Below are 14,935 nucleotides of genomic sequence, written 5' to 3'. Positions count from 1 at the left end.
CGCTGGCTACGCTCAGGGCTGGCCCTGCTCACCCCCGCCCCTGTGCCGCCCTTCCTTGTGGGCACAGAGTCTCTGCAACTCCCTGCCTTTGTGCAAGGCCTGGGGTGCCTTTTCTTCCTTGCTTATGGGGCCGTCACTGTCTGATGGCCATCAGTCTGGTGCTGGGACCTTGAATGCCCCTCTGGGGGCCTCAGACCCCTGTCTGGGTTGACCTGCCAGTAGGAGGTGGAGGCCTGAGTGGCGGGAGACTGGTGGACCCTGGGCCGTTAGGGCCCCTTCAGCCCTCCCTTCCATAGCTGATGGCTGAGTGCCCACTTGGCCAGGTGCCAGGCTTGTCCCTACCACCCATTATACAGATGAGGCTGCAGAGGCCGGGAGTGCAGCCCCCATGCACCTACTACTCCACCTTCCAGCTGCCATGCCGAGCACTGAGGGCCCTACGTTTGGGCCAGGACGTGGCTTCCCAAAGCTCGGGGCCGGGGGTGCCACCGAGGGTCAAGGGGACCATCCCCACCGAGGGTCAAGGGGACCATCCCCACCGAGGGTCAAGGGGACCATCCCCACCAAGAGTCAAGGGAGAGCCGTCCCCACTGCAGGGCATTGCCGGTCACTGGTGCTGGCCTCTCCTGCCACCCCACAGGTGGAACAGAGAAGGGGGTGGGGTCTGGGCTGCAACCCACATGGTCTCCAATGTTCAGAGGCCATCTTCCTGTGCCTCAATTTCCTCCGATGTCAAAGCAGGACTCTCATGAGGCTTAAATGAGAGCATCCAGGTAAAGTCCCTGGGTTCCAGGTAGGCGTGTGGCAGGTGCCCAGAGAGCTTGCGCACTCCTTGCCGACATCTGCCCTTGCTCGTGCCTGGCCCTGTGCCGGGTGACAGTCAGATCTAGGAGCTCAGGACTCCAGGCTGGGGGTGAGGGGATACGTCGTGTGGTCGCTCTTTGGGCCCCCGCGGCCAGGCCCGGGCCGAGGTGTCGCTCAGAGATGCCAGCTGCCCTGGCCTTGGAGTCGGGTGGGGTGAGGGGCTGTTTGGCTGTCAAGTGCTCGCTGAGGCCGGAGCACACCTGGACAGGCCCGTGGGGAAGGCAGGGACACCAGGGCTCAGAGCGGGGCTGCCAGGTGCGTGAGACACACAGCCAAGGAGTCAGAGTTGGAATTTGAACTCAGAACTGGCACCCCGCAAAGCCCGTGCAGCTCTGTGGTCCAGCGGGTGGGCTGCTTCGTGCTTTGCCAACGACGTGAAAGCCAACGGCCTGACCACTTGCTGAGGGGTTCTTGTGTGAAGGCCTTGTGCTGGGTACCACGTCTCGAATCCCCACCCCCCCCCCCCAGAGGGCCTGTTAGTGCCTGTCTCACAGATGAGGGCGCTGGGGAGCCGAGAGGTGGCCTCACTGCCCTCCGGAGCTCTAGCTGGCTCGGTTCCCAGGGTCTCAGGAGGAGCCAGGGTCGCGGGATGCCCGGGGGGTGGAGGTCGGCAGCGGGTTTCCAGCGTCCCCTGCTCGAATGCTGATGTGGCCGGGCGAGGGGGCCCCTGCTCTGTGACGGTGATGACCAGAGGTCAGCACTAGGATTCGAGGGCCCTTCACACTCGTCCCTGTGCTGGTAGCTGGGTCCTTGGAGGTACCAGGACCAGGCAAGCTGTCCTCCACTGGTGTCTGGAAGGTGGGCTGGGCGTTGAGGCAGGGCCGCCTCACAACGTGAAGGGGCCCCACGTGGCTTCTGCTTCAGGTAGCAGCGGGGACAGACTGCCCTGAGCCATTCTCATCCCCCTGGGGCTGTTCCCTGCACGCGTCCGGGGGGTCACGCAGGGCGTGGATTGGGGCACGTTATCAGTCAGGGTCACACATCTGGCTTCCGTTCCCGGCTGTGTGACCCTGGGCAAGTCACTTCAGCTCTCTGAGCCTCAGTTTCCTCATCTGTGAAACAGGAATCATAATGATGCCCACCTCAGAGGGCTGCTCTGGGACTCAGTTAGGGAGGTCAAATGCTGTGCAGTACAGGCCCAGGCTTTGGGGCGGCTTGGCTGGGTTTAGTCCCCAGCTCTGCATCCTACAGGCTGTGTGGTCTTGGCTAAGTCACTTCAGCTCTCCAAACCTCAGTTTCCTCATCTGTCAGATGGGGACAACAGCAGACTCTTCCTTACAGGGCTTTCTCAGGACACAGGGAGGCAGGTAGGGCAAAGCCCCTGTAGGTGTGAGTGCAGGTCCGGCCCAGGCTCTTGAGCAAGGGTGTGAGCACCTCGCACTTCTGCCTGATGCAGCCCGTGTCGGGGTTTCAGCTCCTGGCTGCTCGCGGGGTGCGGAGCACCGGCGGTTTCATCCCCGTGCACGCTGTCTGATGAGATATAAATAGCGTGCAATGTTTGCGAGCGAGATAGGGAAGCGTCTGGCCGGGCCCTCCCTCCCCACCCAGCAGAGGCAGCGAGGCTGGCAAGCTGGCCTCGGGGATGGGAAGGGGATAAGAGCTCGTGAATCAATCATCACATGATCTGGGCTAATGCACTGGCCACGAGGCAGCGCATGCAGTTAGTGCGTTCATTGTCCAGAGAGGGTGACTGTGGGCGGCTCGGCCCAGCGTCCCCTGGTTTGCAAAGCGCCTGGTGTCTAGGGTGCCCTCTTCCGGGGCTTGGTGAGTCTGCAGAGTGGGGCCCGCCCAGTCCCTGACTGCTGCCATCCCGGTGGGCTCCCTGGGACTCTGAAGGGACCCCCCACACCAGGGACTGTCCGCCCGCTGCTTCCTGGGACCCGTGTCCTGGCTGTGGCGGCCCTCGCTGGGTCGGGACAGGTGGGTGGGTTGCGGTGGGAGCCGTGAGCGGAGCCTGGGGCTGAGCCTCACCCTCACAACCCTCCAGCTCCTTCTCCTCTTTGTGTTCAGTGGTTTGATTTTTTTTTTTTCTTTTGAAGCAAGGCTGCCCCAGCTTAGCCAGTTACCAAGGTGACCAGACCATCTCCACCACCCCACGGCCACGGCCAGGGTTGGGTGAGGGACTTCGGTGCGTGCACACGCACGTAGCCTGAACATGTGTGCATGCCTGTGCCATACCTTGTGCACATGTGTGCGCACACACAGCTCCCACATACGCATACACATGTGCAAGAGCAGGCGCGCGGAGACTCGCCCCATGTGTCCAGCCTCGGCGTGACGTAGGCACAGATGCATTCCCGTGAGGACACAGCCCACGTGCCTTTGCGTGTGTTCCCGCGGGGGAGCAGGGACGCACAGACGTGCGCTGCCCGGTGTGAGCAGCAGGCCGCCGGCTTCGTACCTCGTGCCCTGGTCCCTGTGTGAGTGCCGCCTGCGGCTGCACAGCTGTGGGATGAAACGCAGCATCCAGACTCCAGGCCGCTGCAGCCCCGCCTCCCATGGCACTCCCCGCTGCTGCCCTTCCCTGGTCACCTCTCTGGGTCCACCTCCCAAGTAAACCACCTGCCCCCAAATCCTTGACTCAGAGCCTGTTTCTGGGGAAACAAAGTGAGGCCAGGTGTGTACGTACCACGACGCTCCTGGAATAACACGTACCCACACCCCAGGCCTTGTGTCCATGTGGGATGTGTGCACCCACGAGCATGTTTGTGTGCTGGACCTGACCCTGCGCCCTGTGCGTAGACTAACAGCTGTACTAGGCAGGCAGTAGAATTGGGCCCCTTTTACAGATGTGGAAACTGAGGCAGGCATTAGTCATGTAAACACGTGCCTTAGAGGTAGAGGAGGGCAAGCTGGAGCTGGCGGAGGTCGGGACCAGGTGTTGGGGGGTCCCACAGGCCCCCAGCCGCTGGTGGTGCTGGCGTGAAGGTGAAGGCGGGAGCAGCCTCACCATTCCCCCGGCTTCTGGCCACGCACCCCGGCCACTGGGTGCACACAACCTCTCCAGGACCCCCTGCCTGAGGACGGCGCAGCCCCAGGCGCTGACTGGCCTGTGGCCTTGGGGCACTGCATTCTCTCTCTGACCCTGTTGCTTCCTCTTCGGGCAGTGTCTCATAGGATTGTTGAGAGGCGCACACAGTTGGTGCTAAATAAAAGCTCCAGGTGTGAGGAAGCTTTTCCTGGGGCTCTCAGTGGCCACCCTTCCTGCTCTTGGGGCAGAGACCTGCTGCTCACACCCCCTGCACCAGGAACCGCGCCCCCCCGCCCCCGCCCCGCCGCAAATCTACCTCCTCTTCCTGGGCGCAGGCTCAGAGAGGGCTGGTGGCTCAAGCCAAGGTCACACAGCGCAGCAGGGCCTAATAGGATCCAGACACCAGGCCCCTGCCCCACCAGTCTTGGGCCCTCAGCAGCCCCTGCCTTCCCACAGCACCAGTTGGCCATGAGGGGGAGGCAGCCAGGTGGAAGGCTTCCTGTAGGAGGCGGTCCTGAGCCCCTTGGAGGGACTGTGGTTTCTCCTGGAGACACCAGGGCCAGACATGTGTGGTCAGTTCCCGGGTCTCTGTTCCCATGGCCCTGAATCTGGGTTCAGATGATTCCCACCCAGCTCTGGGTGTACCAGCTGTGTGGCCCTGGGCATGGCGCTCACCCTCTCTGAGCCCCGGTCTGTTGCGACTGTCCGAAGGAACCGCAGTGTGAGCTGAGGTAGCACGTGTCACAGTGTTCACGTGTACAGTTCAAGTTGTGGGGTTGGAAAAGCGTGTGTGGCATTGAGGCCACAAGCGTGGGAGGCCGCGGTGGGTCAGAAGGTCGGGCGCCCTCCAGCTTGGTGCTTTCCCACGCTGAGCCTCGGTCTCGTGCAAGGCGGGAGGCGGAAGCGTTTCCTCTGAAAGCCAGTTCTGGGATGTGGATTGTAATTGCCGCTGGCAGATGAGAAAGAGGCGGCTCGGCTGCCCCCATCGGCCTGACGGCCGTGTGTCCCAGGCAGGACGGCGCTCCCTCTGAGCGCTCCCTCCCCCGTCACCTTCTCTCCCTTCTGGCACCCTCGGCTCCAGCCCCACTGCCCTCCCTTGAGTCCCTTGAACACGTGGAGCAGTGTTCCAGCCTCAGGGCCTTTGTCCTTGCTGTTCCCACTTCTGGGAACACTGTTCCCACATTCTGTCCTCCTGAGGCCTCGAGTCAAATGTCACCTCCTCGGAAAGGTCTTCCTATGCCCACGCTGCCTCTGGAGTGACGCGGGTTCTTTTCTCCCCAGCGTGTTTTCTGTCTGCCTTGTCCCACTTGGATCTCGGCCCTGAGCACCGTGTGTGCACATAGCGGAGGCCCAGCAGGTGTCTGCTGAGCGAGTGAGTGCCGAGTGCGGGTCTGGTAAGCAGGTGGAGGCCCAGGCCTTGGCAGCGCCCCCGGGGCCGAGCTGTCAAGGGGACCCTGGGTGGAGTGGTGGGTCGTCCGGAAGCCCACCCTGTTTTCCCGGACTCCTGATTTCCGAGCACAGCCTCCAGCCCATGCCAGGGTGAACCCCAGCGCTCAGAGGTCTGTCAGGCCCTCCCAGCGAATCTTCTGTTCCCAAAATAAAGCCAGACTTACACAGTGAGGAGGGGAAGAGGAGGGAAGCTGAGAAAACAGCTGTCCCTGTGTTCCCCCAGCAAGCGGCCGGGGGTCAGGCCGTGCTCTGCCTGCCTTTGCCTGGAAGGCCTCATGCTGGGCCCAGCCTGCTGTGAAGCTAGGCAGCCCCTGGCTGGGAGGGCCCCTTAGGAAGGAGGTGGCTGGACGCAGAGGGACAGAGGCAGGACCCCTGGATGCTGGGCTTGGAACCGTGGCTCATAGCCTGGTGACTGTGGACACAGTGCTCTTTTCCATAACTTACTTCCTCCTTGGTCAGAGACGCTTGGGCCTTCTCACCTGGAACATTCTCAGATGCAGTGCCAGGCACTCGGCAGAAGCTAGGCATTTGGTGCCAGGGGTCCAAGAAAGATGTTGTGGGGACCTGGCAAGGAGCGGGAGGAGCTCCAGGGAAATCTTGGAAGGCTTCGTAGAGGAGGCATGCTTTGAGCTTGAAAGATGGAAGGCAGAGCGGGGCCTTCCATGGTGAGGGGCCAGCTCATGCTGAGGCTCTAGGTGTGGACATTCCTGAGACGTCACCCACTGAGGATCACAGGATCACACGATCATTCCTACTGTGCCCTTTTTTTTGTTGATTTATAAGAACCCTTTATATATTAAGTACGTCAATCCTTTTTATAACAAACATCTATCATTTACCTTTTATTTTGCTTATAATGAGTTTTGATAAGCAATGTCATAAATATTTTTATGTTGGCAAATTTTCCAGCCTTTTCTTTCATGGTCTTTCCTGTCCCAGGCTGTTTCTTGCCACTATCTCAGGTTCATGCTCTCCTCTGCACACTTAGAAAATGTCTGAGGCTTGAATTAAGTTGAAGCTTGAAAAATTACAGCTGTAAGAAAAATAGACACCCTGGTGCCTTTGCTCACTGGGTCCCTCCCATCCTCTCCATCTGGTCTCTCCTTCCTGCTTGGAGGTAAGGTCCAGTCCAGGCCCTCCAGGGACCTGTGGCCCCTCTTCAGAGTGAGTCAGGGGCTCAGAGATGTGATGAGGGGAGGGCGTGGGGGACCAGGACATTTCCAGCTCCTTGTACTAACTTGATGAAACCCCATCATGAACCCATAGACAGATAACATTATTAATCCCATCTCACAGGTGAGAAAACTGGACTCAGAGGGGTTATATGACTTGCCCAGGGTCACCCAGGAAGGGACAGAGACAAGATTTGAACGCAAGCTGTATTGCCCCAGAATTTATACTTTCTCTGGCACCCCAGTGCCCTTGGGGTCAAGTCCAAGCTCATTAAAATGACTCACAGGGCCTCTCCGAGCCTCCGCTTCTGCAGGCGTCAGTGCAATGCCTGTGCCCACAGGCACTCAGCACACCTCCGCCCTCACTGGTATTAGGGTGACAAGGGGTGCCCCTGCCTGTCTCTGTATACCCGCCTCAGCCCCAAATCCTTAGGATCCTGAGTGCTGGGACCGGAAGGGCCAGCCGCCTCGTTTGCAGGTAGGAACAGGGAGGCTCGGAGTTGGGCGGGGCTTGCCCGGGGCCCAGTGTGGGAAGAGCAGAGCCGATGTGCACCCTGACCCGTGGGACCCGGAGTGCCCTGAGCCGTGCTGTGGTCGGTCTCAGCCGGGCTCTCTCCAGGGAGGCCCTGCCCCCGACTGGGTCACACACCTCCCCTGGGCTCCAAGGGCTCTGACCGCGGCCCTGATCCTGCCTGTTGTGTCTGCTGCGTTACTCGCTGTCTTCCTGCTCGGTGGGGACGCCCCTTGCAGGCGGGCACTACTGGTCCATCGCCAAGTCCCTGGTGCCCTCAGGAAAGTTTTCCTGCCAGAGGGAGGCCCAGAGAGGGACAGGGGGCTACCCTAGGTCACACAGTGAGTTTGAGCAGAGCTGGGAGACCCAAGAAAACCCCAAGACCCTCCAGGTCCCACTTGCTCCTGGGACCCAAGGAAGCCCAGGGATGGGGCAGTGTCTGTAATGGCCACTGTAGCAAAGGGCCAGGGGTCTATGTCCTCTGCTGCTTCCAGGGGCCTGGGGCCAAGGACACCCTGTCTCTCTCCTGCCCCTACCCCCCCAGGGAAGGATGTTCTCAAGATAAAAATACCCTCGGAAACATTCCCTGGTGCCTGGCATGACCTGTCATCCGCCGTGGGGGCCAGAACTTCCTGCCCTGGCTTCACCTCGGGGCTCAGAGGGTGGACACCTGTCCCTCCCGGCCGCTTGGTGCAGCCTGTCCTTGTGGTCGGTGCGTGCAGCCTGTCTCCAGGCCATGGAATCTGAGGGGCCTGAGGGGCCGTGGTCACTGTGGTTGCTGTGGCCAGCGTTTACTGGGCACCCCTGCCGGCGATGACACCCGTGGCACAGAGGCGTGGGGCAGCCAGGCCCCTGCACCCGCAGAGCTCAGGCTCTCCCGCTTCGTTGCCTGTTGGACGCGTCCTGAGAGCATCACACCAGGCCGCACGGGGTCGGGGGGCGGGGTCCGGGATGCCCCAGCTTCCCGTCGTGTCGGGCATCCCGATGGTTGTCAGAGCAGGAAGACCCCTCAGAGAACACTGGGAGGGCTGGTGCTTACTGCGTGTCTGCTGCGCACCGGACGCTGGGACAGGGCCTCGGTCTACCTTCTTCACGGCCTCCCCAGGCAGGTGGGATCTACCCATTTTGCAGATGAGAAGCCTGAGGCCCAGGGAAGTTCCCACTGGGAGCTGGGGAGCGATCAGGCCTCGAATGCAGGGCTGGGAGCTCACTGGACCGTGGGCCCCGCCGCTCCAGGGGAGGCTGTGATGGTGGTGACGGAGCCATGGGGTGCTGGGCCTGTGCTCAGCGCACACCTCCCACCAAGTTGAATTTCACAGGTACATCCGTGGGGAGGCCGGGCAGGAAAGGGAAGTGCCTCGCCCCTGGCTGACAGGACGGCCCTGGGGGAGGAGCAGGGGGCCCCCCTCCCTTGCTGGGAGGCTGAGGAACGGTCTCACTGTCACATCCGGGCACCCCTGTCACCTGCAGACCTTGCCCCTGCTCCCGCCTCCCCTGTCCAGGACTGTGACCGCCACCCAGGAAAGCGTTTGGTGAACTCCAGAGGGTTGGGGTCACGTCTCGTGGGCCCTGGCCACTGCAGGGGCAGGGAGAGCGCCGGACGGGGTGTCGGATCCTGGGCTCCTGTCTCCAAGCTGCCACTCACTCCGTGGCTTTGTGACCTTGGGCAAGGCCCTTCTCTGATCTGAGCCCGCATTTCCTCCTGTGTAGGATGGAGCTGGTTTTGCTTCCCTCATAGGAGAAAGCCCCTTCCCGGAAGCAGGGAGCCAGAGGCTGAGAGGGCTTGGGGCAGGCGGGCTGAGTGACCACGGGAAGTGGGGAGGGCAGGTGCTCTACCTGCTTACCGCCCCCTTCCCTCCCCACGGCCCTGTGACACCTCCTCTGCTCAGAGTTCCAGCTCTCGGTGACCCGGCGCGAGTCACCTCACCTCCCTCAGCCTCAGTTTCCCCGTCTGTCCCTCAGGGTGGGCTGCGAAGGTTGGAATGACCGAAGCCGAGAGCCCAGCACACAGGGCCAGGCACAGTGGGCGTCCACTCCAGGGGAAGGACGAGAGTCAGTGACCCGGGAACAGGTCCTCGCCGTCGGGAGTCCAGCTGCGTGGTGGGGTCTGGGATGGAGCCTCCATTGGCTTCAGAGGGAAACGGCTGAGAGGGGCTACGGCAGGGCCGCTGGCTGCTGCTCTAGGAACAGTGAGGGTGGGGAAGCAGGGGCCGAGGACTGGGCGTCTTGAGGTGGGAGCCTGGAGTGAAGCGGGACCAGCCAGGCCACCGCCACCAGAGCGAGCAGAAGCCCTGAGCCGGGGAGGGACGCACCCACGGTCACACAGCCCGTGCGGGGCGGAGCTGCGACTGGAACCCAGGTCTGTGCGCTTCTAAACCCACGGCTGGCGCTGCCCCAGGAGGCTTGTGCTGTGGGCTGACTCACAGCAGTTCCCTTAGTCCCAGCCGGGAAATCCAGTGCCACTGTGGACCCCCGCCGGCGTCGGCTGCGAGAGGGCGGCCTGCATGGGGGCCGTGGCCAGGGGGGCAGGGGTGGCGGGGCATCTCGGGCTGGCTCACCTCCAAGGCTCCTGAGCCCCTTCCCGCTGCTCTCTGCCCCGACCTCGCGGCGCACTGCCGTGGAAGGTGGGGGCCGTCCGCCCACAGCGGGGCCCGTGGGGGGCGTGGGGAAGGCTCTGCAGGTGGCCAGGCGCGAGGCTGGGCCCCGAGGTCCTCCGTGACCTGAGGAGAGTCCCCGCATTGCCCACGCCTCTGCAACGGGAACAGCAGGGAGTCCAACTTCTTGGGGCTGTCGTGAGGCTTACCTGAGTTGACGTCCGTGAAGCAACTACCAAGTGTCTGGCATGCAGTGGGCACTCAGTAGCTACCAGCGGTCGTTTTCTCTGGGGGCCCGCCTTGTTCCGCCCTTCTCTGGTTCCGAGGGGTTGTTATGGACAGGCTCACGGGCTGTGAAGCTTTGGGGCATTGGGATGGGCTGGAGGCCCCCTCTACCTCCCCTGGGGTCCTGGGCAGAGCAAGCAGAAATGGGGGTTTGTGCGGAGGTTTGTGACCGATGAGCTCCCCCAAGGAGAATGGTAATTGTGCTCTGTTAACTTCAGGGTCTTCCAGCCGCTGAGTCCTCTCCAGCTGGTGCCTGGGACATGGCAGCCGCTGCTCGTGCAGCCTTGAAGACAGTCACTTGCCTGGTGAGCACCGTCACTTAGGAGACAGGATTCCAGAGGTAAGATTAAGGTCGCGGATATGCACCTGTCCACGCAGTCACCCGTCCAGCCGGACGCTCATCTGTGCCCCCTCCCACCCACTCATCTCTGTGTCCACCTACCCACCCACCCATCCACCCGCCTGTTTGACCTCTCACTCACCCGTTATCCATCCATTAGTTCCACACATCCCCCCATCCATCTAACTATCCACCCACCCACCCACCCACCCAACCCAGCCGCCATCTTTCCATCCATTCATCCCCCCAGCCATGCAGCCACCCACCTACCCATCCATCTATTCATCTGTCCGTCCACCCACCCATCCACCCGTTCACTCAATCTATCCATCCATCCATCCGTCCACTCATCCGTCCATTCACTCACCCGTCCGTCCGTCCGTCCATCCATCCATCCATCCATCCATCCATCCGCTCAATCCATCCATCTATTCATCTGTCCATCCACCCACCCATCCATCCGTCCACTCAATCTATCCATCCATCCATCCATCCACTCATCTGTTGATTCACTCACCCGTCCGTCCGTCCATCCATCCATCCATCCATCCATCCATCCATCCATCCATCCACTCAATCCATCCATCCATCCATCCACTCATCCATCCATCTATTCATCTGTCCATCCACCCACCCATCCATCCGTCCACTCAATCTATCCATCCATCCATCCATCCACTAATCCGTCCATTCACTCACCCATCCGTCCGTCCATCCATCCATCCATCCATCCATCCATCCACTCATCCATCCATCCATCCATCCACTCATCCATCCATCCATCCACTAATCCGTCCATTCACTCACCCATCCGTCCGTCCATCCATCCATCCATCCATCCATCCATCCACTCAATCCGTCCGTCCATCCATCCACTCATCCATCCATCTATTCATCCATTCACTAATCCACTCGCCCAGCTCATCTAACCATTTTTCACCCGCCTAAACGAACCATCCCTCTACTCACCCTCTATCCATCCATCCCCGTCCGTCAGCCCTGTTTATCCATCCACACGCTTGACCACCCACCTGTACATGTAACTGTCTCCCCATTCATTGATTCTTCCACCTCCTCATCCATCCCTCTGTTCAGCAGCTTAATCCCTCATCTTTGTCTGAACAGTGCGCATTCCCTGGGCGCCCCCACTGTGCCAGGCCTGCACCGGCCTCTCTGGGCCTCTGAGGTTGGCCAGAGGTGGGGCCCAGGCAAGGCCAACTCTCACACAAGGTGGAAAGTAGCTTCTGGTCCTAACAGGAGAAGCCCAGGGCCAGAGAATGTAAATGGCTTCATGAAAGCGGGGGGCTTCTGCTGATTCCTGACTGACAGGAGGATTTCCAGCATTCCCATTAGCTGTGACTTGGAGGTTGGCCCGCATGGGGCAAGGCTCACCACGGGAAAACCCTCAGGCGCCTCTTGCTGTGTAGATAGGAGTGGCCTGCACAGGACGTGTCTGTGGGCGAGGAGTGGGCGGGCAGCTTTGATCATTCCGGAGATAAAATACACAGGACCTGGGAAGGGAGTGGACTTGCTTGTGGCTGGGGTAACTGGGGAGGTGGTTGGACTGCCCAGTGAGCCCCTAGGGGTGGAGGAGGAGGGGGAGGGGGAGAAGGGGGAGGGTGAAAGAAGGAGACTCGGGGGGGAGGAGTGGAGGGAAGGGGGAGGAAGCTCTGGGGAAGAGGAGAAGCATGCCGGCCACGTGGTGCTGTGGGACACGGCCGGGGAGCTCGGGTTCAGGAGTCTGCGCTGTGGAGGCGCCCCCGAGGCCTGTGAGGAGGGCCCAGGAGCTGAGGGGCCTTGGGAGGCCGAGTAGAGCAGGTGCCCCGAATGTGCCCATCGTGGTAGGGAGCTGCTCCTGGGGCATTAACTCCCTGGCATGCCGGTGCATGGGCAGAGCAAGCTTTCGGGTGGGAAGACTGGTGTTGGTGGTTGGAAACCGGGCAGGTGGGCGTCGAAGTGGTGAGGGCCCGGGGCCAGTCAAGCACCGGCCATTCCCATCCCCAGCACAACGCGACACGTCTCTCCTCAGGTCTCCCAGGGGCCTCGCAGGGGCCTGGCCCAGAAGGCCTGCACAGTGTTGACCCCAAACGTTTGCAGGCCCTGGGTGACCGAGGCCGGCTGAATGTTTTGGGGGAGGGGGAGGGAATGTGTCTGGGAAAGGTGGGCGGGCACAGGAGATGGCCGTTGTCTCCCCAGAGTGTGAGAACGGACGTGTCGGCCCCCTAACCCTCCACCTCGTGTCCAGGCCAGCTCTTGGCTCTCCCCAGCCGGCCTCAGCCTCCTCACTGGACCCTGAGGGGCCAGCCTGTTCTCCCGTCCCCACCGGGAGTGCCCCCCCGCCTCTGCGCCGCAGTCCTTGGAGCCTGCCGCCCCGGAGCTGCCCGGTCTCGCTGCAGAGCACCTCCAGGCCTGGCCCGTGCCCCTCACTTCCTGTGCGACTGAGCAAGGGCGGCCTTCTCGGAGCCTCCGTCTTCCCGCCTGCAGATGAAGGATTGGATTTTGCAAGCTCTCGTGCTAAGTCTGCTGGGTAGTGGCTGGATAAGGATGCCGAGGCCGCCACAGGGTGCAGCGAGGGAACGCCCTGTGAGGGATCAGTACGTCTGCCTTGGGCACGGGCTGGGGAGGAGGTGTAGGCGGCTGCACGCTGGCTTTCCCTGAAACAAGTGATTTTTAAGGATTCTTCCGAGAGACCATGGACTTGGAAGGACTTGACCATGAGTAGTGAGTGCCCTGTCCCTGGATGTTCCAAGCAGGGCCTGAATGGCCACAGATCAGGGGTGCTGGTGAGGGTCTTACCTCTGCTTTCATGTGCTCAGACTGGGGTTATTTGTGTCTTATCACCACGTGGCATTGCAGGGACCCTGAGGACTGAGGCTTGGAATACAGTGTCATGTCCACAGTCTGGCCTTGGGGCCTAGGGGAGTGGGGGGTTGAGTTCTCTCCTACCCCCCGAGACTAGGAGCTCACTCCTGAAAGGCTGTGTGACCCTGGGTAAGTGACTCAAGCTTTCTGCGCTTCAGTTTCCTCATCCAGAAAGTCATAATAAGGGATTGCGTGAGCTACTTGAGCTCTCAGTGCCTGGCAGGTGCTAAGCACTTGATAAACACTGGTTACTCTGCTCATTCATCCCTATGAAGGGGTCCTGCCACCTGGGAGGCCCTCCGAGGGAGGGGGACATTGAGCTCCTCCTCAGTGCCCCCTCCATTGATCCGACTAGCCAGTGCTTTCTTGGCCTTGCCCTGGTCTCCTCCGGACGTTGCTGAAACCTGAGGCCCAGAGCCTCGGGGGACCTGGCATGGGGTGTCCCGCTCCATCCGGGGGCACTTCGCGATGACTCTTGGCCCGCAGGTCATGTGTTAGCTGCCTCCCTAAAAGCTCCCAGCCCAGACCCTGCTGGTGCGCCAAGCCTGCCGGGTGCCGGGAGGCTGTGTGCACAAGCGCTGCGGTCGGCGGGGCAGGGACGCGGGCCCTGGAGACGCCGGGCTCGGGACAGCTCCCCTTCCCCTCGGAGTCTCTGGGTCCAGCCTGCTGGGCCTGCCTCACTCCCAGTCTCCAGTGCTGAAGTCGCCTAGGCTGGCTCAGGTAGGGGACCCTAGTGCCTCTCTCCCCTTTCCCTCCCAGCAACGCCTGGGACCCCCACCGGCCAACCTGGGCGTCCGACCAACGTAGTCTTAATTATTGTCTTCACCATCTATCTCATCCTGGCCCACAAGGTGTTTTGTGACCTGGGACAAGTCTCAGCCTCAGTTTTCCCATCTATAAAATGGGGAGCCGGCCTCCTTGCTTGCTAAAGCCTCTTCCAGCAAAGCAGATCTAGTTTCCTTTCTATCTGCTCTGACTGTATGCGCCCGTTGAGCAGGAACCACGCGGGCCCGCACGTTGCTGGTTGAGAATCTTGTCCGTCATTTCTTTTTCTCTCTTTCTTTTTTTTGGTCACGCTACACGGCTTGCGGGATCTTAGTTCCCCGAGCAGGGATCACACCCGGGCCCCCTGCAGTGGAAGCGCAGAGCCCTAACCACTGGACCGCCAGGGAGGTCCCCCACATTTCTTAAACCGAGCCCTTAAAGACCACAGAGCCCTGTAGCCTTCTTGCCTTGGGTGTGTGGAGGGTCCCTGGACGTTTGGCGGGTTTGTGGTGCTGGGGCTGCTACCGTGGCTTCTCTTCTCGGCCTTTCTCTGTGGTGGTGTGTTCACCAAGCGCCCGCGAGGTACTCCCCCCACCCTTGGCATCTCATGCACGCATACGTATGCACACACGCGTGCACACGGGGCCGCCCGCTGTGTCTCTGCTCCTTGGCTTCAGGGGACTTCGCCCAGGTGACTTTGCTCCGAGTACCAGTTTCCAGCTCTGAGAAGTGGGGGAGTGGCTGCGAATGTGACCTGTTGGTTTCCGCTGTGGCTTTAGGAGGAAGACCAGTAGAAGAGGGGTTCCCAGGACCGTGCAGCACAGTCTGGGTGCGGCCCCGGCGCCCAGCCCGGGCAGAGGTGCCAGTGGTCACTGTGGCACGCCCACCTGTCTGCGAGCTGCCCAGCTGCTGGGAGCAGTGTGCCAGGCTGGGCTCCTCTGGCCTTTGAGCCCTGCGATTCTGTCCCCCGCAGGCCTCGAGCTGCTCACACAGACCTGCCCCCGGCGATCCGGTGGCCTGCTGCCGGCATCTGCGTGCCCCAGGCCTGGCCACCTCCCCCTGGAAGGCCCAGGAGTCTAGGGCTGGGCTGTCCTCCTGGCACAGTCTACGGGGTTCCCACCC

At 61.5% G+C, this 14,935-nt stretch overlaps 1 protein-coding gene across 7 annotated transcripts in view; it reads left to right on the top strand.

Annotated features, from left to right (window-relative positions):
• Window positions 1–14,935, top strand: part of KCNJ12 (potassium inwardly rectifying channel subfamily J member 12) — a 64,421-nt gene that overhangs the window by 16,150 nt on the left and 33,336 nt on the right. For 5 of the 7 annotated variants that reach the window (XR_009006327.1, XR_009006326.1, XR_009006324.1 and 2 more), the window contains exon 2: window positions 10,065–10,186. The gene's annotated coding sequence lies outside the window, so the exon portion shown is untranslated. Of the gene's footprint in view, window positions 1–6,915; window positions 6,935–10,064; window positions 10,187–13,611; window positions 13,769–14,935 lie in introns of those variants that run through there. The other 2 variants (XR_009006325.1, XR_009006328.1) reach the window with 2 other exon arrangements.

Source organism: Balaenoptera acutorostrata, chromosome 20, assembly GCF_949987535.1.
Source record: "Balaenoptera acutorostrata chromosome 20, mBalAcu1.1, whole genome shotgun sequence".
NCBI classification, from domain to species: Eukaryota; Metazoa; Chordata; class Mammalia; order Artiodactyla; family Balaenopteridae; genus Balaenoptera; species Balaenoptera acutorostrata.
Note: the sequence above shows the minus strand (reverse complement) of the source record. Positions and strands in the feature narration are given on the sequence as shown.